We start from the raw sequence: 5999 nt of genomic DNA, 5'->3' as shown, positions 1-5999 counted from the left end.
ACCAGAGGTTCCCTCATCCTCCTTCTCCCCATCCCCTGTGGGCTGGAGGAGGACAGAGCCTGAGTCACTGGCGAACAGGGGGCATGGGGCAGCAGCAGGGTGTCGGGGGACTGGCATGGGGGTGTACAGCATCTACTCCCTGGCGGCCATCACAGCTCCACAGCAATGAGATGACTCCCCAGCAGCAGCGAGCATCTGCCCCTCTGCATGCGCCCAGCTGCCGGAGGCCAGTGGGCTCTGTGGAGAGCCAGCTGAGGGATTCTGGAAACCAATCAGGGTCTTTGAAAGAGGCCGCGAAACCTCTAGTCTTCCCACCCCTCCTACCCTGTACCTGCAGCCTGACTGCCCAGAGTCGCCAGAGAGAGGGAGAGAGGGCCACGCTGGGCCTGGGGGGGTCCCATCCCAACTGCAGAAGCACCGTCTGACGTAAGTCCTCCTCGGAGCCACCTGCCAGTCACCAGGAAGGTGGGGACATAGTTTCCTAGGCAGGGCACAGGTGGTGCTGAACCCGGAGACACGAGGGAGGGAAGGTGAGGGAGGATGGAAGGCTTGCGGGAGAAAGATGAGTGGGAAGAGGGGAGAGAAGGGGGGGGAGGTCGGTCAGGGCGGGACCAGGGGCCTGAATCACCTCCCAGACACTGCAGAGCCCCCAGGCCGAGCCCCCTCCTCCGTATTATTTACTTGCTCTTTGAGGGCCTTCTTGCCCTCCCCCCCTCCCCCTTATCTCCTTGCCATCCCCCTAGCTCCCACCCAGGTCAGCAGGGATTGGCAGCCCTGAGTACAGGCCCGGTTGCCTTGGCAACGCCCCTTTGTTAGGCACCAGAACCTGAAAATGTCAGACGTTCTTTGGAGGGTCAGATCCGGGTCCCTCCCTTTTTCCCTTCTCCCTTTTCAGTTCCAGCTGCTGCTGCCCGAGTGGCAAACTTCCTCTGTCTCCATGGGGACAGAGGCCGCAGTCTCTCTTTTTCCGTCCCAAACATCTGTCTCTATAAACACTTATGCTCTGTACCTCCTCTGGGCCCTGGGCCCGGAGGAAGTGCTTTGTTTATCTGGAGGGGGTGGGCTTCCTCGCTGCTCCTGGGGCTGGCCCATGCTCCAAGGCTGCAGTCCTGCACTCTGGGCCTGAGGCCAGGGCTCGCTCCTCCTCATGGCCAGCACCCAACAACCAGGGCAGCCCTCTGCTCAGTCATCTGGTCGACCTGGGCGCTGCTTTGCTAGCGTGGGTGCCTTTTCTAGGTTACTGAACGTCTCTGAGCCTCCATCTCCTCTTTCGTGGAGTGGGGATTCTAACAGTTTGTGAGCCTCCCTCACAAACGTGTGGTCAGGGCAGTGAGGTGACCTATCCAGAGTGTCAAAGACAGTGAGAGCATTCAGGGTGTGCTTGTGGCCCCTGTCCCCTCGAGACTGGGGTCAGATGACACTATGATGGTTCCTTTTAGGAGAATGGTCAGACTAACTGGCCCAGGACCATGTAGGAACGTGGCAGCAGAGATAAGACCTGATCCCAGACAAGTCCAGGCGTGTGTCAATCCGCCAGGACCCTGCTGGAGCCCTCGGTTCGCAGACTGGACAGGTCGGGTCAATGACTTCCTTTCCAGCTTGATACTTTGGTTTATTTCAGCGAAGAGGGTGGGGAGAGCTAAGTTAGAGGGGTCTTGCCGGGAGCTGGGGCGGGAATGCACGGTGCTCCCGTGAGATGCAGAGGCCGGGCCCCTGGTGACTCAGACCCGCTTTCCCCAGCTGCTGGACTCCAGCCACGGGAAGAGCACAGCACTGGCCCAGGCGGCTGCTGCTTGGCCTGCGCAGAGCCTGACCTGGGCCCCCCTGGCTGGAGTGCCCACCTCTCTCCATGGGCTTCACACACAAGCCTAAGCCCAGGTCCGGCACCTTCCCGTGGGGCCATACTCCGGAGAGGTCGAAAGACCAGTTTCCTGCTTCCAGATGATCGAAGAAGAGATCTTAGGGACAACGAAGCTGCGTTCACGCAGTTAGAGCTTCCGCTTTGGAGCAGAGAACTGGGTTTGAATCCAGCTCTACTAACCACTGACAGCTTAGGCAGGTTAGTCTCTCTGAGCCTTGGTTATGTCATCCGTGAAATGGGTACCAGAATAACAGTACTCACGAAAGGTGAGGCCTACAAAGTGCTTGGGATTTCGCATGGTGACTCCCACAATTGTCCTGCTTATTCGGGTGCTCCAAGCATGCAGGAGACTGTGTCCCCACACCATGGTGGCCTGGTTCCTGGGGAGGCTGGACACCTAAGGACCTGAGGTCTCAATGCAGTGGACAGGAGGGAGGGCAGGAATAGGGCTGCTGGGGCAAGGAGCGGGCTTCCTCCGAACAGGGTACTGGGCCTGCTCTCAGCGCCAGCATGCCTCTGCCTGTCCGCCTCCTCGGCATTTAGGTGGGGTGACGATGGCCTCAGCTAGGGCTTGTGAGGGTCTACAACAGCAGGGCAAGTACCCTCCCTGAGGTGTGTGGGTGTAACCCTCTCTTCACTATGCCCAGGTCCCATCAGTGGAGAGTGGCGGTGTTCACTGGGCCCCTGAAAGGCAGGAGGATGGACATGCCGGCCAATGCTCCGAACCCACGGGGTATGTGCCACCACCCATCAGACTTGACGTACACATCACAGTTTGAAAAATAAGATTATTAAGAATTTGGGACTTGGGACCAGCAGATTGTATAATGACTACATTGCTGGACTCCCACGTAGCCGACTGTGGTTTGAGTCCCTGACCTGGTAGCTTAAACTCACACCAAGTTCGTGTGTGTGCGTGCCCAAGATCCCAAGAGGAGAATGGAGGAGAAGGGATTGCGGCGTGGCCATCCCCCAGGGGGGTGATTTCTCGCGTTCTGTCTCTCTGTGGGTCTCTGTCTTTCTGGCGAGTGCACGCGCCCTATAGCTAAACCTCTCGAACCACGCAGTCCTGGACCTGGTGACTTGAAAAACACCATGGTCGCATGCACGTGTGTGCCCAAAATCCTGACATGAGAGTAGAGAGAGGGATTGCAGCATGGCCCTCCCCGAGGGGTGGTTTCTCATGTTCTCTCTCTCTCTCTGGTGAGCGTATGTGCCTTATACTGAAACTAAAATAAAAAGGAAATTTCAGGTAACCACAGAGTGTTCGTCCCAAGCAAAACACCCCTCTGAGCGCGGGCCTCCCCTGGGTACCTGACGTGACTGCTGTCTCCTGGGACGTCTTGTAAGAGATGGAATAAACCAGATCTGAGGACAGACACAGAGGAAGGGCCGAGCTACGCCGGTGCCCACGTCTGGGTGGTGTGCTGTCAAAGCCTCGCCCTGCAGCGGGATAACGCCCAGACAGATGCCCGGATTGATGCTTAGTGGCCTCCAGTGTCCCAGGCTCAGCAGCCGCAGGGAACCCCGGGCAGGAGGGAAGAGCTGGCAGCGCCGGCCCTGACCAGATGTGAGCAGGCAGAGAGCCCCAGGCTGGCCTTGGAGTCGGGTAAGGCCAGGCCAGGGTGGCAGGTGGAATGTGTTCGGCGCACCATGTCTGGCTCAAGGGGGCCCATTCTGTTTGAAGATGCCCTCGCTGGTAGGAAGCACACACACACTGGGGAATTTCAGGGTGAAGGGGCATCGTGGGAGTGATTGGCACTCCCTCGTCTACGAGAAAACTGGGGAGGGGCTGAAGATGGAGTGGTACCGTGTCCGTGCAGGGGAACTCCGGGTGAAGGCTACCTGGGAACTCCTGCAGTATTTTTGCAACTTTTCTGTAAGCCTGAAATTATTTCAAAATAAAAAGTCGGGGGTTTTGTTTTGTCTTGTCAGGGTATGATACATTTAGCATCATGGGGGGTCAGTGCCAGCCGAGAGGCAGGCGTAGAGGCCTCGGGGGGGGCCGTGCCCGGCGGGACAGCCCCCCCCCCTGCCTGCCACCTCGGGCTCCAGCCTTCCGGCCTTGTGGCCAGTCTTTCCCTTTGGGGGGCCGATGACTCAGCACGGGTTCCATGTGGCAGGAAGTGGGCACAGTGACTCACAGGGTGGCTTGCCTGGCACCCTCCCTCCTGGAGGCTAGGATAGCGGCTGAGCTCCAGGCCAGAGCTGGCCCCTAGGAGAGGGAGGCCTGCACTCTACCCTGATGAGCCCAAGGAGTGCTGCTCTCAGGGTTGGGAGCCCTGGGCAGGGGCGGGGCCCTGCCTGGCCCTCCCAGGGCTGCAGAATCTGCCCTCTGCCAACTCTCTGCTGCCTGCAGGGCTCTCCAGCCACCGGTGGGCGTAGGCCTGGAGCCACATGCTCCGTAAGAATTCCCACTGTCCAGCCAGCAGGTGGCGCGGTGGTTAAGGTGCTGGATCCCACAGCGACTGCTAGGTTCACGTCTCAGACTGGGTGGCTTGAAAAGCACCTGGGCACGTGCCCAGATCCTGAGAGCACAGAGAAGGGATGGCAGCATGATCATCCCCTCACCCCCGGGACGCCGAATCCTCACTTTTTCTCTCTCTCTGTCCCTTTCTGACCAATGCAAAAAAAAAAAAAAAAAAAAAAAAGGATTCCCACGGCTGGCAAAGCGGCCAAGGCCTCGCCCTGCAAGCTGCCCCAGCCACGTGCTCTCACCAGCCTGGTCGGCACTCAGCCTGCAGGCAGATGCCTGGATGCCCGTTCCCTGGGGCACAGGCCATTTTCAACATGTCGGGGCTCAAGACCCAGGGCCTTCCCCCGCCACAAGGACGGGTGTTGGTACTCGCCACCTCCGTCAGAAATCTCCCCCAGCGCCTCTAGCTGGTCAGTGCAGAGGCGCTGCCGGGCCAGGCCATGTGCTTCCTCCTGGACGTCTGCCTCTCCATTGCTTCTGCTCCAGATGGGTCCTGGGTCTGCTCCCTGCAAAGTCGAGGCACACCCAGGTTCGTGGGGGAGGACCCAGGGCGTGTAGTCGCTGTCCCGTTGTCCTTAGAGAAACACACTGAGGTCCCAAGAGGCGGAGGAACTGGCCTGGGGCCACGTGCACCAAGCCAAGGCCTCCCGGAGCTGGGTCTGCCGGCCGCATCCCCTCTTCCGCTTTCCCCTTCACAGATGCCGCCACGCTGGGTGGCACACCCAGGGGCAGTCAGGGTGGCATCAGAGATGTTCAGACAGAGTGGGGCGGCCTCAGCCCCTGCCTGGGCAGCTCCCTCCCTGTGGGGTGAGCGGGTCCCCTCCTGGGCTGCCCAGGCTCTCCCGCCCAGGTGTGCAGGGCTCACTCCTTCCTGTGCGTGCCCTTGCCCCCCACCTCTTTCCTGCTCCCTCTGTGGGGCCCTCCTGCAGCCTGCCTTCCCAGGACCACCCCACTCCACACTTGCATGCACGAGAGGACCAGGGGCTGTCCTGCGCGCACTAGCCATGTCCCCCATGAGAACACAGACGGGGTGCTGGCGCCTCTAGTGAGTTGCAGGGGGCCATGGGGCCGTCTCATCTAGCCCCGAAGTGGTGTCTCCCACAGACGGGGGTCCTGGGTCCAGAGCAAACCTGAAGGCCTGGTCCTGGTTTGTGTGATGAAGCAGTTAATGCCCGCTGGGTGGACTCCCTGGAGGCAGCGTTGAGTATCTCCCCCAGGGGCTCTCAGCGAGCACTTCCCTTCCCTTCTCTGTATGAGGCAAAAGCAGCCTCCTGGAAACTTCTTTCTTCTTGTTCTTGGCCTGGGGGAAGTCATCTCCCCAGTGAGCTCACCATCACACCCATCAGTCCCTCTGGCAGGTGGTGTCTCCTCCAGCACCTGAATCTCAGACTCCCCCCGGCCTCGCTGGTGCCTCCTCTGGCCACAGAGGGCTGGCTGCTGCCCCCCACTCCGTCCTGGTGAGGACCAGTGATGCCATGGCTTTCTGGTCCCCAGCACCAGGCTGCAACTCATCTGCGTCCACTGACGTCTCTCCGTCCTTCCCGCTGGCCCCAACTCTGGGACATCGGGTTATCAGCTGCTGATCTCTGCGTTCAACCCAGTTCAGCCTCACCTGTGTCTTCACTGACTGTCCCAGCCTAACCTCACATTGCGGGTCACGCT

The sequence above is a fragment of the Tupaia chinensis genome, unplaced genomic scaffold, assembly GCF_000334495.1.
Source record: "Tupaia chinensis unplaced genomic scaffold, TupChi_1.0 Scaffold000159_1, whole genome shotgun sequence".
Taxonomy (NCBI): Eukaryota; Metazoa; Chordata; class Mammalia; order Scandentia; family Tupaiidae; genus Tupaia; species Tupaia belangeri.
Note: the sequence above shows the minus strand (reverse complement) of the source record.